The sequence below is a fragment of the Daphnia pulicaria genome, chromosome 1, assembly GCF_021234035.1.
Source record: "Daphnia pulicaria isolate SC F1-1A chromosome 1, SC_F0-13Bv2, whole genome shotgun sequence".
Lineage (NCBI taxonomy): Eukaryota > Metazoa > Arthropoda > Branchiopoda > Diplostraca > Daphniidae > Daphnia > Daphnia pulicaria.
The window spans coordinates 3,613,528-3,630,759 of NC_060913.1; the positions used below are offsets into that span (position 1 = coordinate 3,613,528).

Below are 17,232 nucleotides of genomic sequence, written 5' to 3' on the forward strand. Positions count from 1 at the left end.
CATACGATCTTCACTTAATTGTTGATAGGGAGGTAATACAGCCCGGTTAGCTCAGACGGTAGAGCTCGGGACTTTTAATCCTGAGGTCGAAGGTTCAAGTCCCTTATCGGGCGTGAAACGTGGGATGTGTACTAGATATGTGGTGGTGTTCGATACGGGATAATTATTCTGTAATTCAATGGTGCAGATAAACTGAGATAATCTGGCTTTAGATGAAAAACGTTAAGGAATAAAATGTCGACGAGGTAACCGAGCGGTTAAGGTGATGGACTGCTAATCCATTGTGCATTGCACGCATGGGTTCGAATCCCATCCTCGTCGAAAGGAGTGGTTAGGGATATTGGCAACTGTAAAGCACTCCAATTGCTATGCAGTGATCAGAGGATCATAGCATTCCAATGTAGAAACTTAGTCTTCAAGCCACGGTAGGAAATTTATCAATGTTCTATGGTGTAATGGTTAGCACTTCAGACTCTGACTCTGACAATCTGAGTTCAAATCTTAATAGGACCTATTTTACTACATAGCGAGATCGTTGCAAGAAAGACCAGTCAAGACTTTTTCTCACAGTGCAACCCTCTCTTTTAGAGTTTATGCACTGCGTTGCTGATGGATTAGGGTACTTGATTATGGTGAGTTATTGTACAACAGTACGTTATTACGCCAGGCTGTCGGAGGGTGCTGTACATGTTCGTTGCAAATCGTTATTTCTTCAAGTCACTGCCATTGCCACTTCAAAGTATGTCTGTTTGCATCCATCCCCAAATACATCCGAGGGACACTATATCTTGCAAACGGCCCACAATTAGCAAACAACACTTTCGTAGTGGCGAGCACAACCCCATCGACGTAAAAACCATAATCGACGTAAACACCACAACCCTTTCTATCCTTTTCAAAACGAAGCACAGTTTAGTATTTTGCTCTTTCTAAAGTTTGACATGAATTTTTTCAAGAGGTAAAATGAAACAAATGCCCCGAGTGAGGTTCGAACTCACGACCTCGAGATTATGAGACTCGCGCGCTGCCTACTGCGCTATTGAGGCGGCCATCGTCCTTGAACGCTATAACAAAGTGTTACCAACTGTTTTCCTTGAAACGCAAGTAAATCGAGCTTGCCAGGAGTCGAACCTGGAATCTCCTGTTCCGTAGTCAGACGCGTTATCCATTGCGCCAAAAACCCATGTTATACGACGAACAATACTAATTGAAAAAAAAACAACTACTTGTTTTAAACAGAAAGTGATCAGGTTTGAATCATGTCTTTACTAGTGAAGTCATGTTTTAAGCCTTTAAACAAACCCCATGTTACACGACGAACAATACTAATTGTAAGAAACAACTACTTGTTTTGGACAGAAAGTGATCAGGTTTGAATCATGTCTTTACTAGTGAAGTCATGTTTTAAGCCTTTAACAAGAATTGAATTTATTATTACTGTTCATACGATATTCACTGAATTGTTGATAAGGAGGTAATACAGCCCGGTTAGCTCAGACGGTAGAGCGCGGGACTTTTAATCCTGAGGTCGAGGATTCAAGTCCCTCATCGGGCGTGAAACGTGGGATGTGTACTAGATATGTGGTGGTGTTCGATACGGGATAATTATTCTGTAATTCAATGGTGCAGATAAACTGAGATAATCTGGCTTTAGATGAAAAACGTTAAGGAACAAAACGTCGACGAGGTGACCGAGCGGTTAAGGTGATGGACTGCTAATCCATTGTGCATTGCACGCATGGGTTCGAATCCCATCCTCGTCGAAAGGAGTAGTTAGGGATATTGGGAACTGTAACGCATTCCAATTGCTATGCAGTGATCAGAGGTTCATAGCATTTCAATGTAGAAACTTAGTTTTCAAGCCACGGTAGGAAATTTATCAAGGTTCTATGGTGTAATGGTTAGCACTTCAGACTCTGACTCTGACAATCTGATTTCAAATCTCAGTAGGACCTATTTTACTAGATAGCGAGATCGTTGCAAGAAAGGCCAGTCAAGACTTATTCCCACAGTGCAACCCTCTCTTTTAGAGTTTATGCACTGCGTTGCTGATGGATTAGGGTACTTGATTATGGTGAGTTATTGTACAACAGTACGTTATTACGCCAGGCTGTCGGAGGGTGCTGTACATGTTCGTTGCAAATCGTTATTTCTTCAAGTCACCGCCATTGCCACTTCAAAGTATGTCTGTTTGCATCCATCCCCAAATACATACGAGGGACACTATATCTTGCAAACAGCCTACAATTAGCAAACAACACTTTCGTAGTGGCGAGCACAACCCCATCGACGTAAAAACCATAATCGACGTAAACACCACAACCCTTTCTATCCTTTTCAAAACGAAGCACAGTTTAGTATTTTGCTCTTTCTAAAGTTTGACATGAATTTTTTCAAGAGGTAAAATGAAACAAATGCCCCGAGTGAGGTTCGAACTCACGACCTCGAGATTATGAGACTCGCGCGCTGCCTACTGCGCTATCGAGGCGGCAATCGTCCGTGAACGCTATAACAAAGTGCTACCAACTCACGCAAGTAAATCGAGCTTGCCAGTAGTCGAACCTGGAATCTCCTGTTCCGTAGTCAGGCGCGTTATCCATTGCGCCCAAAACCCATGTTATACGACGAACAATACTAATTGAAAAAAAAACAACTACTTGTTTTGAACAGAAAGTGATCAGGTTTGAATCATGTCTTTACTAGTGAAGTCATGTTTTAAGCCTTTAAACAAACCCCATGTTACACGACGAACAATACTAATTGTAAGAAACAACTACTTGTTTTGGACAGAAAGTGATCAGGTTTGAATCATGTCTTTACTAGTGAAGTCATGTTTTAAGCCTTTAACAAGAATTGAATTTATTATTACTGTTCATACGATATTCACTGAATTGTTGATAGGGAGGTAATACAGCCCGGTTAGCTCAGACGGTAGAGCGCGGGACTTTTAATCCTGAGGTCGAGGATTCAAGTCCCTCATCGGGCGTGAAACGTGGGATGTGTACTAGATATGTGGTGGTGTTCGATACGGGATAATTATTCTGTAATTCAATGGTGCAGATAAACTGAGATAATCTGGCTTTAGATGAAAAACGTTAAGGAACAAAACGTCGACGAGGTGACCGAGCGGTTAAGGTGATGGACTGCTAATCCATTGTGCATTGCACGCATGGGTTCGAATCCCATCCTCGTCGAAAGGAGTAGTTAGGGATATTGGCAACTGTAACGCATTCCAATTTCTATGCAGTGATCAGAGGTTCATAGCATTTCAATGTAGAAACTTAGTCTTCAAGCCACGGTAGGAAATTTATCAAGGTTCTATGGTGTAATGGTTAGCACTTCAGACTCTGACTCTGACAATCTGAGTTCAAATCTCAGTAGGACCTATTTTACTAGATAGCGAGATCGTTGCAAGAAAGGCCAGTCAAGACTTTTTCCCACAGTGCAACCCTCTCTTTTATAGTTTATGCACTGCGTTGCTGATGGATTAGGGTACTTGATTATGGTGAGTTATTGTACAACAGTACGTTATTACGCCAGGCTGTCGGAGGGTGCTGTACATGTTCGTTGCAAATCGTTATTTCTTCAAGTCACCGCCATTGCCACTTCAAAGTATGTCTGTTTGCATCCATCCCCAAATACATCCGAGGGACACTATATCTTGCAAACGGCCTACAATTAGCAAACAACACTTTCGTAGTGGCGAGCACAACCCCATCGACGTAAAAACCATAATCGACGTAAACACCACAACCCTTTCTATCCTTTTCAAAACGAAGCACAGTTTAGTATTTTGCTCTTTCTAAAGTTTGACATGAATTTTTTTAAGAGGTAAAATGAAACAAATGCCCCGAGTGAGGTTCGAACTCACGACCTCGAGATTATGAGACTCGCGCGCTGCCTACTGCGCTATCGAGGCGGCAATCGTCCGTGAACGCTATAACAAAGTGCTACCAACTCACGCAAGTAAATCGAGCTTGCCAGTAGTCGAACCTGGAATCTCCTGTTCCGTAGTCAGGCGCGTTATCCATTGCGCTAAAAACCCATGTTATAACTACTACTACTACTAACAACTACTTGTTTTGAACAGAAAGTGATCAGGTTTGAATCATGTCTTTACTAGTGAAGTCATGTTTTAAGCCTTTAAACAAACCCCATGTTACACGACGAACAATACTAATTGTAAGAAACAACTACTTGTTTTGGACAGAAAGTGATCAGGTTTGAATCATGTCTTTACTAGTGAAGTCATGTTTTAAGCCTTTAACAAGAATTGAATTTATTATTACTGTTCATACGATATTCACTGAATTGTTGAAAGGGAGGTAATACAGCCCGGTTAGCTCAGACGGTAGAGCGCGGGACTTTTAATCCTGAGGTCGAGGATTCAAGTCCCTCATCGGGCGTGAAACGTGGGATGTGTACTAGATATGTGGTGGTGTTCGATACGGGATAATTATTCTGTAATTCAATGGTGCAGATAAACTGAGATAATCTGGCTTTAGATGAAAAACGTTAAGGAACAAAACGTCGACGAGGTGACCGAGCGGTTAAGGTGATGGACTGCTAATCCATTGTGCATTGCACGCATGGGTTCGAATCCCATCCTCGTCGAAAGGAGTAGTTAGGGATATTGGCAACTGTAACGCACTCCAATTGCTATGCAGTGATCAGAGATTCATAGCATTTCAATGTAGAAACTTAGTCTTCAAGCCACGGTAGGAAATTTATCAATGTTCTATGGTGTAATGGTTAGCACTTCAGACTCTGACTCTGACAATCTGAGTTCAAATCTCAGTAGGATCTATTTTACTAGATAGCGAGATCGTTGCAAGAAAGGCCAGTCAAGACTTTTTCCCACAGTGAAACCCTCTCTTTTAGAGTTTATGCACTGCGTTGCTGATGGATTAGGGTACTTGATTATGGTGAGTTATTGTACAACAGTACGTTATTACGCCAGGCAGTCGGAGGGTGCTGTACATGTTCGTTGCAAATCGTTATTTCTTCAAGTCACCGCCATTGCCACTTCAAAGTATGTCTGTTTGCATCCATCCCCAAATACATCCGAGGGACACTATATCTTGCAAACAGCCTACAATTAGCAAACAACACTTTCGTAGTGGCGAGCACAACCCCATCGACGTAAAAACCATAATCGACGTAAACACCACAACCCTTTCTATCCTTTTCAAAACGAAGCACAGTTTAGTATTTTGCTTTTTCTAAAGTTTGACTTGAATTTTTTCAAGAGGTAAAATGAAACAAATGCCCCGAGTGAGGTTCGAACTCACGACCTCGAGATTATGAGACTCGCGCGCTGCCTACTGCGCTATCGAGGCGGCCATCGTCCTTGAACGCTGTAAAAAAGTGGTACCAACTGTCTTCCTTGAAACGCAAGTAAATCGAGCTTGCCAGTAGTCGAACCTGGAATCTCCTGATCCGTAGTCAGGCGCGTTATCCATTCCGCCGCAAACCCATGTTATACGACGAACGATACTAATTGAAAGAAACAACTACTTGTTTTGAACAGAAAGTGATCAGGTTTGAATCATGTTTTTGCTAGTGAAGTCATGTTTTACGCCTTTAAACAAACCCCATGTTACACGACGAACAATACTAATTGTAAGAAACAACTACTTGTTTTGGACAGAAAGTGATCAGGTTTGAATCATATCTTTACTAGTTAAGTCATGTTTTAAGCCTTTAACAAGAATTAAATTTATTATTACTGTTCATACGATCTTCACCGAATTGTTGATAGGGAGGTAATACAGCCCGGTTAGCTCAGACGGTAGAGCGCGGGACTTTTAATCCTGAGGTCGAGGGTTCAAGTCCCTCATCGGGCGTGAAACGTGGGATGTGTACTAGATATTTGGTGGTGTTTGATACGGGATAATTATTCTGTAATTCAATGGTGCAGATAAACTGAGATAATCTGGCTTTAGATGAAAAACGTTAAAGAATAAAATGTCGACGAGGTGACCGAGCGGTTAAGGTGATGGACTGCTAATCCATTGTGCATTGCACGCATGGGTTCGAATCCCATCCTCGTCGATAGGAGTAGTTGGTGATATTGGCAACTGTAACGCACTCCAACTGCTATGCAGTGAACAGAGGTTCATAGCATTTCAATGTAGAAACTTAGTCTTCAAGCCACGGTAGGAAATTTATCAAGGTTCTATGGTGTAATGGTTAGCTCTTCAGACTCTGACTCTGACAATCTGAGTTCAAATCTCAGTAGGACCTATTTTACTAGATAGCGAGATCGTTGCAAGAAAGGCCAGTCAAGACTTTTTCCCAAAATGCAACCCTCTCTTTTAGAGTTTATGCACTGCGTTGCTGATGGATTAGGGTACTTGATTATGGTGAGTTATTGTACAACAGTACGTTATTACGCCAGGCTGTCGGAGGGTGCTGTACATGTTCGTTGCAAATCGTTATTTCTTCAAGTCACCGCCATTGCCACTTCAAAGTATGTCTGTTTGCATCCATCCCCAAATACATCCGAGGGACACTATATCTTGCAAACAGCCTACAATTAGCAAACAACACTTTCGTAGTGGCGAGCACAACCCCATCGACGTAAAAACCATAATCGACGTAAACACCACAACCCTTTCTATCCTTTTCAAAACGAAGCACAGTTTAGTATTTTGCTCTTTCTAAAGTTTGACATGAATTTTTTCAAGAGGTAAAATGAAACAAATGCCCCGAGTGAGGTTCGAACTCACGACCTCGAGATTATGAGACTCGCGCGATGCCTACTGCGCTATCGAGGCGGCCATCGCACTTGAACGCTATAACATAATAGTACCAACTGTCTTCCTTGAAACGCAAGTAAATCGAGCTTGCCAGGAGTCGAACCTTGAATCTCCTGATCCGTAGTCAGGCGCGTTATCCATTGCGCCACAAACCCATGTTATCCGACGAACAATACTAATTGAAAAAAAAAACAACTACTTGTTTTGAACAGAAAGTGATCAGGTTTGAATCATGTCTTTACTAGTGAAGTCATGTTTTAAGCCTTTAAACAAACCCCATGTTACACGACGAACAATACTAATTGTAAGAAACAACTACTTGTTTTGGACAGAAAGTGATCAGGTTTGAATCATGTCTTTACTAGTGAAGTCATGTTTGAAGCCTTTAACAAGAATTGAATTTATTATTACTGTTCATACGATCTTCACTGAATTGTTGATAGGGAGGTAATACAGCCCGGTTAGCTCAGACGGTAGAACGCGGGACTTTTAATCCTGATGTCGAGGGTTCAAGTCCCTTATCGGGCGTGAAACGCGGGATGTGTACTAGATATGTGGTGGTGTTCGATACGGGATAATTATTCTGTAATTCAATGGTGCAGATAAACTGAGATAATCTGGCTTTAGATGAAAAACGTTAAGGAATAAAATGTCGACGAGGTGACCGAGCGGTTAAGGTGACGGACTGCTAATCCATTGTGCATTGCACGCTTGGGTTCGAATCCCATCCTCGTCGAAAGGAGTAGTTAGGGATATTGGCAACTGTAACGCACTCCAATTGCTATGCAGTGATCAGAGGTTCATAGCATTTCAATGTAGAAACTTAGTCTTCAAGCCACGGTAGGAAATTTATCAAGGTTCTATGGTGTAATGGTTAGCACTTCAGACTCTGACTCTGACAATCTGAGTTCAAATCTCAGTAGGACCTATTTTACTAGATAGCGAGATCGTTGCAAGAAAGGCCAGTCAAGACTTTTTCCCACAGTGCAACCCTCTCTTTTATAGTTTATGCACTGCGTTGCTGATGGATTAGGGTACTTGATTATGGTGAGTTATTGTACAACAGTACGTTATTACGCCAGGCTGTCGGAGGGTGCTGTACATGTTCGTTGCAAATCGTTATTTCTTCAAGTCACCGCCATTGCCACTTCAAAGTATGTCTGTTTGCATCCATCCCCAAATACATCCGAGGGACACTATATCTTACAAACAGCCTACAATTAGCAAACAACACTTTCGTAGTGGCGAGCACAACCCCATCGACGTAAAAACCATAATCGACGTAAACACCAAAACCCTTTCTATCCTTTTCAAAACGAAGCACAGTTTAGTATTTTGCTCTTTCTAAAGTTTGACATGAATTTTTTCAAGAGGTAAAATGAAACAAATGCCCCGAGTGAGGTTCGAACTCACGACCTCAAGATTATGAGACTCGCGCGCTGCCTACTGCGCTATCCAGGCGACCATCGTCCTTGAACGCTATAACAAAGTGGTACCAACTGTCTTCCTTGAAACGCAAGTAAATCGAGCTTGCCAGGAGTCGAACCTGGAATCTCCTGATCCGTAGTAAGGCGCGTTATTCATTGCGCCACAAACCCATGTTATACGACGAACAATACTAATTGAAAGAAACCACTACTTGTTTTGAACAGAAAGTGATCAGGTTTGAATCATGTCTTTACTAGTGAAGTCATGTTTTAAGCCTTTAAACAAACCCCATGTTACACGACGAACAATACTAATTGTAAGAAACAACTACTTGTTTTGGACAGAAAGTGATCAGGTTTGAATCATGTCTTTACTAGTGAAGTCATGTTTTAAGCATTTAAACAAACCCCATGTTACACGACGAACAATACTAATTGTAAGAAACAACTACTTGTTTTGGACAGAAAGTGATCAGGTTTGAATCATGTCTTTACTAGTGAAGTCATGTTTTAAGCCTTTAACAAGAATTGAATTTATTATTACTGTTCATAAGATCTTCACTGAATTGTTGATAGGGAGGTAATACAGCCCGGTTAGCTCAGACGGTAGAGCGCGGGACTTTTAATCCTGATGTCGAGGGTTCAAGTCCTTTATCGGGCGTGAAACGTGGGATGTGTACTAGATATGTGGTGGTGTTCGATACGGGATAATTATTCTGTAATTCAATGGTGCAGATAAACTGAGATAATCTGGATTTAGATGAAAAACGTTAAGGAATAAAATGTCGACGAGGTGACCGAGCGGTTAAGGTGATGGATTGCTAATCCATTGTGCATTGCACGCATGGGTTCGAATCCCATCCTCGTCGAAAGGAGTAGTTAGGGATATTGGCAACTGTAACGCACTCCAATTGCTATGCAGTGATCAGAGGTTCATAGCATTTCAATGTAGAAACTTAGTCTTCAAGCCACGGTAGGAAATATATCAAGGTTCTATGGTGTAATGGTTAGCACTTCAGACTCTGACTCTGACAATCTGAGTTCAAATCTCAGTAGGACCTATTTTACTAGATAGCGAGATCGTTGCAAGAAAGGCCAGTCAAGACTTTTTCCCACAGTGCAACCCTCTCTTTTATAGTTTATGCACTGCGTTGCTGATGGATTAGGGTACTTGATTATGGTGAGTTATTGTACAACAGTACGTTATTACGCCAGGCTGTCGGAGGGTGCTGTACATGTTCGTTGCAAATCGTTATTTCTTCAAGTCACCGCCATTGCCACTTCAAAGTATGTCTGTTTGCATCCATCCCCAAATACATCCGAGGGACACTATATCTTACAAACAGCCTACAATTAGCAAACAACACTTTCGTAGTGGCGAGCACAACCCCATCGACGTAAAAACCATAATCGACGTAAACACCAAAACCCTTTCTATCCTTTTCAAAACGAAGCACAGTTTAGTATTTTGCTCTTTCTAAAGTTTGACATGAATGTTTTCAAGAGGTAAAATGAAACAAATGCCCCGAGTGAGGTTCGAACTCACGACCTCAAGATTATGAGACTCGCGCGCTGCCTACTGCGCTATCCAGGCGACCATCGTCCTTGAACGCTATAACAAAGTGGTACCAACTGTCTTCCTTGAAACGCAAGTAAATCGAGCTTGCCAGGAGTCGAACCTGGAATCTCCTGATCCGTAGTAAGGCGCGTTATTCATTGCGCCACAAACCCATGTTATACGACGAACAATACTAATTGAAAGAAACCACTACTTGTTTTGAACAGAAAGTGATCAGGTTTGAATCATGTCTTTACTAGTGAAGTCATGTTTTAAGCCTTTAAACAAACCCCATGTTACACGACGAACAATACTAATTGTAAGAAACAACTACTTGTTTTGGACAGAAAGTGATCAGGTTTGAATCATGTCTTTACTAGTGAAGTCATGTTTTAAGCATTTAAACAAACCCCATGTTACACGACGAACAATACTAATTGTAAGAAACAACTACTTGTTTTGGACAGAAAGTGATCAGGTTTGAATCATGTCTTTACTAGTGAAGTCATGTTTTAAGCCTTTAACAAGAATTGAATTTATTATTACTGTTCATAAGATCTTCACTGAATTGTTGATAGGGAGGTAATACAGCCCGGTTAGCTCAGACGGTAGAGCGCGGGACTTTTAATCCTGATGTCGAGGGTTCAAGTCCTTTATCGGGCGTGAAACGTGGGATGTGTACTAGATATGTGGTGGTGTTCGATACGGGATAATTATTCTGTAATTCAATGGTGCAGATAAACTGAGATAATCTGGATTTAGATGAAAAACGTTAAGGAATAAAATGTCGACGAGGTGACCGAGCGGTTAAGGTGATGGATTGCTAATCCATTGTGCATTGCACGCATGGGTTCGAATCCCATCCTCGTCGAAAGGAGTAGTTAGGGATATTGGCAACTGTAACGCACTCCAATTGCTATGCAGTGATCAGAGGTTCATAGCATTTCAATGTAGAAACTTAGTCTTCAAGCCACGGTAGGAAATATATCAAGGTTCTATGGTGTAATGGTTAGCACTTCAGACTCTGACTCTGACAATCTGAGTTCAAATCTCAGTAGGACCTATTTTACTAGATAGCGAGATCGTTGCAAGAAAGGCCAGTCAAGACTTTTTCCCACAGTGCAACCCTCTCTTTTATAGTTTATGCACTGCGTTGCTGATGGATTAGGGTACTTGATTATGGTGAGTTTTTGTACAACATTACGTTATTACGCCAGGCTGTCGGAGGGTGCTGTACATGTTCGTTGCAAATCGTTATTTCTTCAAGTCACCGCCATTGCCACTTCAAAGTATGTCTGTTTGCCTTCATCCCAAAATACATCCGAGGGACACTATATCTTGCAAACAGCCTACAATTAGCAAACAACACTTTCGTAGTGGCGAGCACAACCCCATCGACGTAAAAACCATAATCGACGTAAACACCACAACCCTTTCTATCCTTTTCAAAACGAAGCACAGTTTAGTATTTTGCTCTTTCTAAAGTTTGACATTAATTTTTTCAAGAGGTAAAATGAAACAAATGCCCTGAGTGAGGTTCGAACTCACGACCTCGAGATTATGAGATCCGCGCGCTGCCTACTGCCTATCGAGGCGGCCATCGCCCTTGAACGCTATAACATAATAGTACCAACTGTCTTCCTTGAAACGCAAGTAAATCGAGCTTGCCAGGAGTCGAACCTGGAATCTCCTGATCCGTAGTCAGGCGCGTTATCCATTGCGCCGCAAACACATGTTATACGACGAACGATACTAATTGAAAGAAACAACTACTTGTTTTGAACAGAAAGTGATCAGGTTTGAATCATGTCTTTACTAGTGAAGTCTTGTTTTCAGCCTTTAAACAAACCCCATGTTACACGACGAACAATACTAATTGTAAGAAACAACTACTTGTTTTGGACAGAAAGTGATCAGGTTTGAATCATGTCTTTACTAGTGAAGTCATGTTTTAAGCCTTTAACAAGAATTGAATTTATTATTACTGTTCATACGATATTCACTCAATTGTTGATAGGGAGGTAATACAGCCCGGTTAGCTCAGACGGTAGAGCGCGGGACTTTTAATCCTGATGTCGAGGGTTTAAGTCCCTTATCGGGCGTGAAACGTGGGATGTGTACTAGATATGTGGTGGTGTTCGATACGGGAAAATTATTCTGTAATTCAATGGTGCAGATAAACTGAGATAATCTGGCTTTAGATTAAAAACGTTAAGGAATAAAATGTCGACGAGGTGACCGAGCGGTTAAGGTGATGGACTGCTAATCCATTGTGCATTGCACGCATGGGTTCGAATCCCATCCTCGTCGAAAGGAGTAGTTAGGGATATTGGCAACTGTAACGCACTCCAATTGCTTTGCAGTGATCAGAGGTTCATAGCATTTCAATGTAGAAACTTAGTCTTCAAGCCACGGTAGGAAATTTATTAAGGTTCTATGTTGTAATGGTTAGCACTTCAGACTCTGACTCTGTCAATCTGAGTTCAAATCTCAGTAGGACCTATTTTACTAGATAGCGAGATCGTTGCAAGAAAGGCCAGTCAAGACTTTTTCCCACAGTGCAACCCTCTCTTTTATAGTTTATGCACTGCGTTGCTGATGGATTAGGGTACTTGATTATGGTGAGTTATTGTACAACAGTACGTTATTACGCCAGGCTGTCGGAGGGTGCTGTACATGTTCGTTGCAAATCGTTATTTCTTCAAGTCACCGCCATTGCCACTTCAAAGTATGTCTGTTTGCATCCATCCCCAAATACATCCGAGGGACACTATATCTTACAAACAGCCTACAATTAGCAAACAACACTTTCGTAGTGGCGAGCACAACCCCATCGACGTAAAAACCATAATCGACGTAAACACCAAAACCCTTTCTATCCTTTTCAAAACGAAGCACAGTTTAGTATTTTGCTCTTTCTAAAGTTTGACATGAATTTTTTCAAGAGGTAAAATGAAACAAATGCCCCGAGTGAGGTTCGAACTCACGACCTCAAGATTATGAGACTCGCGCGCTGCCTACTGCGCTATCCAGGCGACCATCGTCCTTGAACGCTATAACAAAGTGGTACCAACTGTCTTCCTTGAAACGCAAGTAAATCGAGCTTGCCAGGAGTCGTACCTGGAATCTCCTGATCCGTAGTAAGGCGCGTTATTCATTGCGCCACAAACCCATGTTATACGACGAACAATACTAATTGAAAGAAACCACTACTTGTTTTGAACAGAAAGTGATCAGGTTTGAATCATGTCTTTACTAGTGAAGTCATGTTTTAAGCCTTTAAACAAACCCCATGTTACACGACGAACAATACTAATTGTAAGAAACAACTACTTGTTTTGGACAGAAAGTGATCAGGTTTGAATCATGTCTTTACTAGTGAAGTCATGTTTTAAGCATTTAAACAAACCCCATGTTACACGACGAACAATACTAATTGTAAGAAACAACTACTTGTTTTGGACAGAAAGTGATCAGGTTTGAATCATGTCTTTACTAGTGAAGTCATGTTTTAAGCCTTTAACAAGAATTGAATTTATTATTACTGTTCATAAGATCTTCACTGAATTGTTGATAGGGAGGTAATACAGCCCGGTTAGCTCAGACGGTAGAGCGCGGGACTTTTAATCCTGATGTCGAGGGTTCAAGTCCTTTATCGGGCGTGAAACGTGGGATGTGTACTAGATATGTGGTGGTGTTCGATACGGGATAATTATTCTGTAATTCAATGGTGCAGATAAACTGAGATAATCTGGATTTAGATGAAAAACGTTAAGGAATAAAATGTCGACGAGGTGACCGAGCGGTTAAGGTGATGGATTGCTAATCCATTGTGCATTGCACGCATGGGTTCGAATCCCATCCTCGTCGAAAGGAGTAGTTAGGGATATTGGCAACTGTAACGCACTCCAATTGCTATGCAGTGATCAGAGGTTCATAGCATTTCAATGTAGAAACTTAGTCTTCAAGCCACGGTAGGAAATATATCAAGGTTCTATGGTGTAATGGTTAGCACTTCAGACTCTGACTCTGACAATCTGAGTTCAAATCTCAGTAGGACCTATTTTACTAGATAGCGAGATCGTTGCAAGAAAGGCCAGTCAAGACTTTTTCCCACAGTGCAACCCTCTCTTTTATAGTTTATGCACTGCGTTGCTGATGGATTAGGGTACTTGATTATGGTGAGTTTTTGTACAACATTACGTTATTACGCCAGGCTGTCGGAGGGTGCTGTACATGTTCGTTGCAAATCGTTATTTCTTCAAGTCACCGCCATTGCCACTTCAAAGTATGTCTGTTTGCCTTCATCCCAAAATACATCCGAGGGACACTATATCTTGCAAACAGCCTACAATTAGCAAACAACACTTTCGTAGTGGCGAGCACAACCCCATCGACGTAAAAACCATAATCGACGTAAACACCACAACCCTTTCTATCCTTTTCAAAACGAAGCACAGTTTAGTATTTTGCTCTTTCTAAAGTTTGACATTAATTTTTTCAAGAGGTAAAATGAAACAAATGCCCTGAGTGAGGTTCGAACTCACGACCTCGAGATTATGAGATCCGCGCGCTGCCTACTGCCTATCGAGGCGGCCATCGCCCTTGAACGCTATAACATAATAGTACCAACTGTCTTCCTTGAAACGCAAGTAAATCGAGCTTGCCAGGAGTCGAACCTGGAATCTCCTGATCCGTAGTCAGGCGCGTTATCCATTGCGCCGCAAACACATGTTATACGACGAACGATACTAATTGAAAGAAACAACTACTTGTTTTGAACAGAAAGTGATCAGGTTTGAATCATGTCTTTACTAGTGAAGTCTTGTTTTCAGCCTTTAAACAAACCCCATGTTACACGACGAACAATACTAATTGTAAGAAACAACTACTTGTTTTGGACAGAAAGTGATCAGGTTTGAATCATGTCTTTACTAGTGAAGTCATGTTTTAAGCCTTTAACAAGAATTGAATTTATTATTACTGTTCATACGATATTCACTCAATTGTTGATAGGGAGGTAATACAGCCCGGTTAGCTCAGACGGTAGAGCGCGGGACTTTTAATCCTGATGTCGAGGGTTCAAGTCCCTTATCGGGCGTGAAACGTGGGATGTGTACTAGATATGTGGTGGTGTTCGATACGGGAAAATTATTCTGTAATTCAATGGTGCAGATAAACTGAGATAATCTGGCTTTAGATTAAAAACGTTAAGGAATAAAATGTCGACGAGGTGACCGAGCGGTTAAGGTGATGGACTGCTAATCCATTGTGCATTGCACGCATGGGTTCGAATCCCATCCTCGTCGAAAGGAGTAGTTAGGGATATTGGCAACTGTAACGCACTCCAATTGCTTTGCAGTGATCAGAGGTTCATAGCATTTCAATGTAGAAACTTAGTCTTCAAGCCACGGTAGGAAATTTATTAAGGTTCTATGTTGTAATGGTTAGCACTTCAGACTCTGACTCTGTCAATCTGAGTTCAAATCTCAGTAGGACCTATTTTACTAGATAGCGAGATCGTTGCAAGAAAGGCCAGTCAAGACTTTTTCCCACAGTGCAACCCTCTATTTTATAGTTTATTCACTGCGTTGCTGACGGATTAGGATACTTGATTATGGTGAGTTATTGTACAACAGTACGTTATTACGCCAGGCTGTCGGAGGGTGCTGTACATGTTCGTTGCAAATCGTTATTTCTTCAAGTCACCGCCATTGCCACTTCAAAGTATGTCTGTTTGCATCCATCCCCAAATACATCCGAGGGACACTATATCTTGCAAACAGCCTACAATTAGCAAACAACACTTTCGTAGTGGCGAGCACAACCCCATCGACGTAAAAACCATAATCGACGTAAACACCACAACCCTTTCTATCCTTTTCAAAACGAAGCACAGTTTAGTATTTTGCTCTTTCTAAAGTTTGACATGAATTTTTTCAAGAGGTAAAATGAAACAAATGCCCCGAGTGAGGTTCGAAATCACGACCTCAAGATTATAAGACTCGCGCGCTGCCTACTGCGCTATCCAGGCGGCCATCGCCCTTGAACGCTATAACATAATAGTACCAACTGTCTTCCTTGAAACGCAAGTAAATCGAGCTTGCCAGGAGTCGAACCTGGAATCTCCTGATCCGTAGTCAGGCGCGTTATCCATTGCGCCGCAAACACATGTTGTACGACGAACGATACTAATTGAAAGAAACAACTACTTGTTTTGAACAGAAAGTGATCAGGTTTGAATCATGTCTTTACTAGTGAAGTCATGTTTTAAGCCTTTAAACATGTTATACGACATGTTATACCATGTTACACGACGAACAATACTAATTGTAAGAAACAACTACTTGTTTTGGACAGAAAGTGATCAGGTTTGAATCATGTCTTTACTAGTGAAGTCATGTTTTAAGCCTTTAAACAAACCCCATGTTACACGACGAACAATACTAATTGTAAGAAACAACTACTTGTTTTGGACAGAAAGTGATCAGGTTTGAATCATGTCTTTACTAGTGAAGTCATGTTTTAAGCCTTTAACAAGAATTGAATTTATTATTACTGTTCATACGATATTCACTCAATTGTTGATAGGGAGGTAATACAGCCCGGTTAGCTCAGACGGTAGAGCGCGGGACTTTTAATCCTGATGTCGAGGGTTCAAGTCCCTTATCGGGCGTGAAACGTGGGATGTGTACTAGATATGTGGTGGTGTTCGATACGGGAAAATTATTCTGCAATTCAATGGTGCAGATAAACTGAGATAATCTGGCTTTAGATTAAAAACGTTAAGGAATAAAATGTGGACGAGGTGACCGAGCGGTTAAGGTGATGGACTGCTAATCCATTGTGCATTGCACGCATGGGTTCGAATCCCATCCTCGTCGAAAGGAGTAGATAGGGATATTGGCAACTGTAACGCACTCCAATTGCTTTGCAGTGTTCAGAGGTTCATAGCATTTCAATGTAGAAACTTAGTCTTCAAGCCACGGTAGGAAATTTATTAAGGTTCTATGTTGTAATGGTTAGCACTTCAGACTCTGACTCTGACAATCTGAGTTCAAATCACAGTAGGACCTATTTTACTAGATAGCGAGATCGTTGCAAGAAAGGCCAGTCAAGACTTTTTCCCACAGTGCAACCCTCTATTTTATAGTTTATTCACTGCGTTGCTGACGGATTAGGATACTTGATTATGGTGAGTTATTGTACAACAGTACGTTATTACGCCAGGCTGTCGGAGGGTGCTGTACATGTTCGTTGCAAATCGTTATTTCTTCAAGTCACCGCCATTGCCACTTCAAAGTATGTCTGTTTGCATCCATCCCCAAATACATCCGAGGGACACTATATCTTGCAAACAGCCTACAATTAGCAAACAACACTTTCGTAGTGGCGAGCACAACCCCATCGACGTAAAAACCATAATCGACGTAAACACCACAACCCTTTCTATCCTTTTCAAAACGAAGCACAGTTTAGTATTTTG

At 41.4% G+C, this 17,232-nt stretch overlaps 29 non-coding genes across 29 annotated transcripts; 19 read left to right on the forward strand and 10 right to left on the reverse strand.

The window, feature by feature from the left end:
• Positions 1-239: 239 nt before the first annotated feature.
• On the forward strand, positions 240-321 carry Trnas-gcu. The gene has a single exon. It is a non-coding gene; the product is annotated as a tRNA-Ser (tRNA).
• A 652-nt stretch (positions 322-973) lies between these two features.
• Trnam-cau lies at positions 974-1,046 on the reverse strand. The gene has a single exon. It is a non-coding gene; the product is annotated as a tRNA-Met (tRNA).
• A 635-nt stretch (positions 1,047-1,681) lies between these two features.
• On the forward strand, positions 1,682-1,763 carry Trnas-gcu. Its single transcript has one exon. It is a non-coding gene; the product is annotated as a tRNA-Ser (tRNA).
• A 652-nt stretch (positions 1,764-2,415) lies between these two features.
• On the reverse strand, positions 2,416-2,488 carry Trnam-cau. The gene has a single exon. It is a non-coding gene; the product is annotated as a tRNA-Met (tRNA).
• A 624-nt stretch (positions 2,489-3,112) lies between these two features.
• Trnas-gcu lies at positions 3,113-3,194 on the forward strand. Its single transcript has one exon. It is a non-coding gene; the product is annotated as a tRNA-Ser (tRNA).
• A 120-nt stretch (positions 3,195-3,314) lies between these two features.
• Trnaq-cug lies at positions 3,315-3,386 on the forward strand. The gene has a single exon. It is a non-coding gene; the product is annotated as a tRNA-Gln (tRNA).
• A 460-nt stretch (positions 3,387-3,846) lies between these two features.
• On the reverse strand, positions 3,847-3,919 carry Trnam-cau. The gene has a single exon. It is a non-coding gene; the product is annotated as a tRNA-Met (tRNA).
• Positions 3,920-4,532: 613 nt separating this feature from the next.
• Positions 4,533-4,614, forward strand: Trnas-gcu. Its single transcript has one exon. It is a non-coding gene; the product is annotated as a tRNA-Ser (tRNA).
• A 652-nt stretch (positions 4,615-5,266) lies between these two features.
• Positions 5,267-5,339, reverse strand: Trnam-cau. The gene has a single exon. It is a non-coding gene; the product is annotated as a tRNA-Met (tRNA).
• A 434-nt stretch (positions 5,340-5,773) lies between these two features.
• On the forward strand, positions 5,774-5,846 carry Trnak-uuu. Its single transcript has one exon. It is a non-coding gene; the product is annotated as a tRNA-Lys (tRNA).
• Positions 5,847-5,972: 126 nt separating this feature from the next.
• On the forward strand, positions 5,973-6,054 carry Trnas-gcu. The gene has a single exon. It is a non-coding gene; the product is annotated as a tRNA-Ser (tRNA).
• Positions 6,055-6,174: 120 nt separating this feature from the next.
• On the forward strand, positions 6,175-6,246 carry Trnaq-cug. Its single transcript has one exon. It is a non-coding gene; the product is annotated as a tRNA-Gln (tRNA).
• A 460-nt stretch (positions 6,247-6,706) lies between these two features.
• Trnam-cau lies at positions 6,707-6,779 on the reverse strand. Its single transcript has one exon. It is a non-coding gene; the product is annotated as a tRNA-Met (tRNA).
• Positions 6,780-6,843: 64 nt separating this feature from the next.
• Positions 6,844-6,916, reverse strand: Trnar-acg. Its single transcript has one exon. It is a non-coding gene; the product is annotated as a tRNA-Arg (tRNA).
• Positions 6,917-7,415: 499 nt separating this feature from the next.
• Positions 7,416-7,497, forward strand: Trnas-gcu. Its single transcript has one exon. It is a non-coding gene; the product is annotated as a tRNA-Ser (tRNA).
• Positions 7,498-7,617: 120 nt separating this feature from the next.
• Positions 7,618-7,689, forward strand: Trnaq-cug. Its single transcript has one exon. It is a non-coding gene; the product is annotated as a tRNA-Gln (tRNA).
• A 460-nt stretch (positions 7,690-8,149) lies between these two features.
• Positions 8,150-8,222, reverse strand: Trnam-cau. Its single transcript has one exon. It is a non-coding gene; the product is annotated as a tRNA-Met (tRNA).
• Positions 8,223-8,975: 753 nt separating this feature from the next.
• On the forward strand, positions 8,976-9,057 carry Trnas-gcu. The gene has a single exon. It is a non-coding gene; the product is annotated as a tRNA-Ser (tRNA).
• Positions 9,058-9,177: 120 nt separating this feature from the next.
• Trnaq-cug lies at positions 9,178-9,249 on the forward strand. The gene has a single exon. It is a non-coding gene; the product is annotated as a tRNA-Gln (tRNA).
• A 460-nt stretch (positions 9,250-9,709) lies between these two features.
• On the reverse strand, positions 9,710-9,782 carry Trnam-cau. The gene has a single exon. It is a non-coding gene; the product is annotated as a tRNA-Met (tRNA).
• Positions 9,783-10,535: 753 nt separating this feature from the next.
• On the forward strand, positions 10,536-10,617 carry Trnas-gcu. Its single transcript has one exon. It is a non-coding gene; the product is annotated as a tRNA-Ser (tRNA).
• A 120-nt stretch (positions 10,618-10,737) lies between these two features.
• Trnaq-cug lies at positions 10,738-10,809 on the forward strand. Its single transcript has one exon. It is a non-coding gene; the product is annotated as a tRNA-Gln (tRNA).
• Positions 10,810-11,974: 1,165 nt separating this feature from the next.
• On the forward strand, positions 11,975-12,056 carry Trnas-gcu. Its single transcript has one exon. It is a non-coding gene; the product is annotated as a tRNA-Ser (tRNA).
• A 652-nt stretch (positions 12,057-12,708) lies between these two features.
• On the reverse strand, positions 12,709-12,781 carry Trnam-cau. Its single transcript has one exon. It is a non-coding gene; the product is annotated as a tRNA-Met (tRNA).
• Positions 12,782-13,534: 753 nt separating this feature from the next.
• On the forward strand, positions 13,535-13,616 carry Trnas-gcu. Its single transcript has one exon. It is a non-coding gene; the product is annotated as a tRNA-Ser (tRNA).
• A 120-nt stretch (positions 13,617-13,736) lies between these two features.
• Positions 13,737-13,808, forward strand: Trnaq-cug. The gene has a single exon. It is a non-coding gene; the product is annotated as a tRNA-Gln (tRNA).
• A 1,165-nt stretch (positions 13,809-14,973) lies between these two features.
• Trnas-gcu lies at positions 14,974-15,055 on the forward strand. Its single transcript has one exon. It is a non-coding gene; the product is annotated as a tRNA-Ser (tRNA).
• A 652-nt stretch (positions 15,056-15,707) lies between these two features.
• On the reverse strand, positions 15,708-15,780 carry Trnai-uau. The gene has a single exon. It is a non-coding gene; the product is annotated as a tRNA-Ile (tRNA).
• A 768-nt stretch (positions 15,781-16,548) lies between these two features.
• Positions 16,549-16,630, forward strand: Trnas-gcu. The gene has a single exon. It is a non-coding gene; the product is annotated as a tRNA-Ser (tRNA).
• The last annotated feature ends 602 nt before the right edge of the window (positions 16,631-17,232 follow it).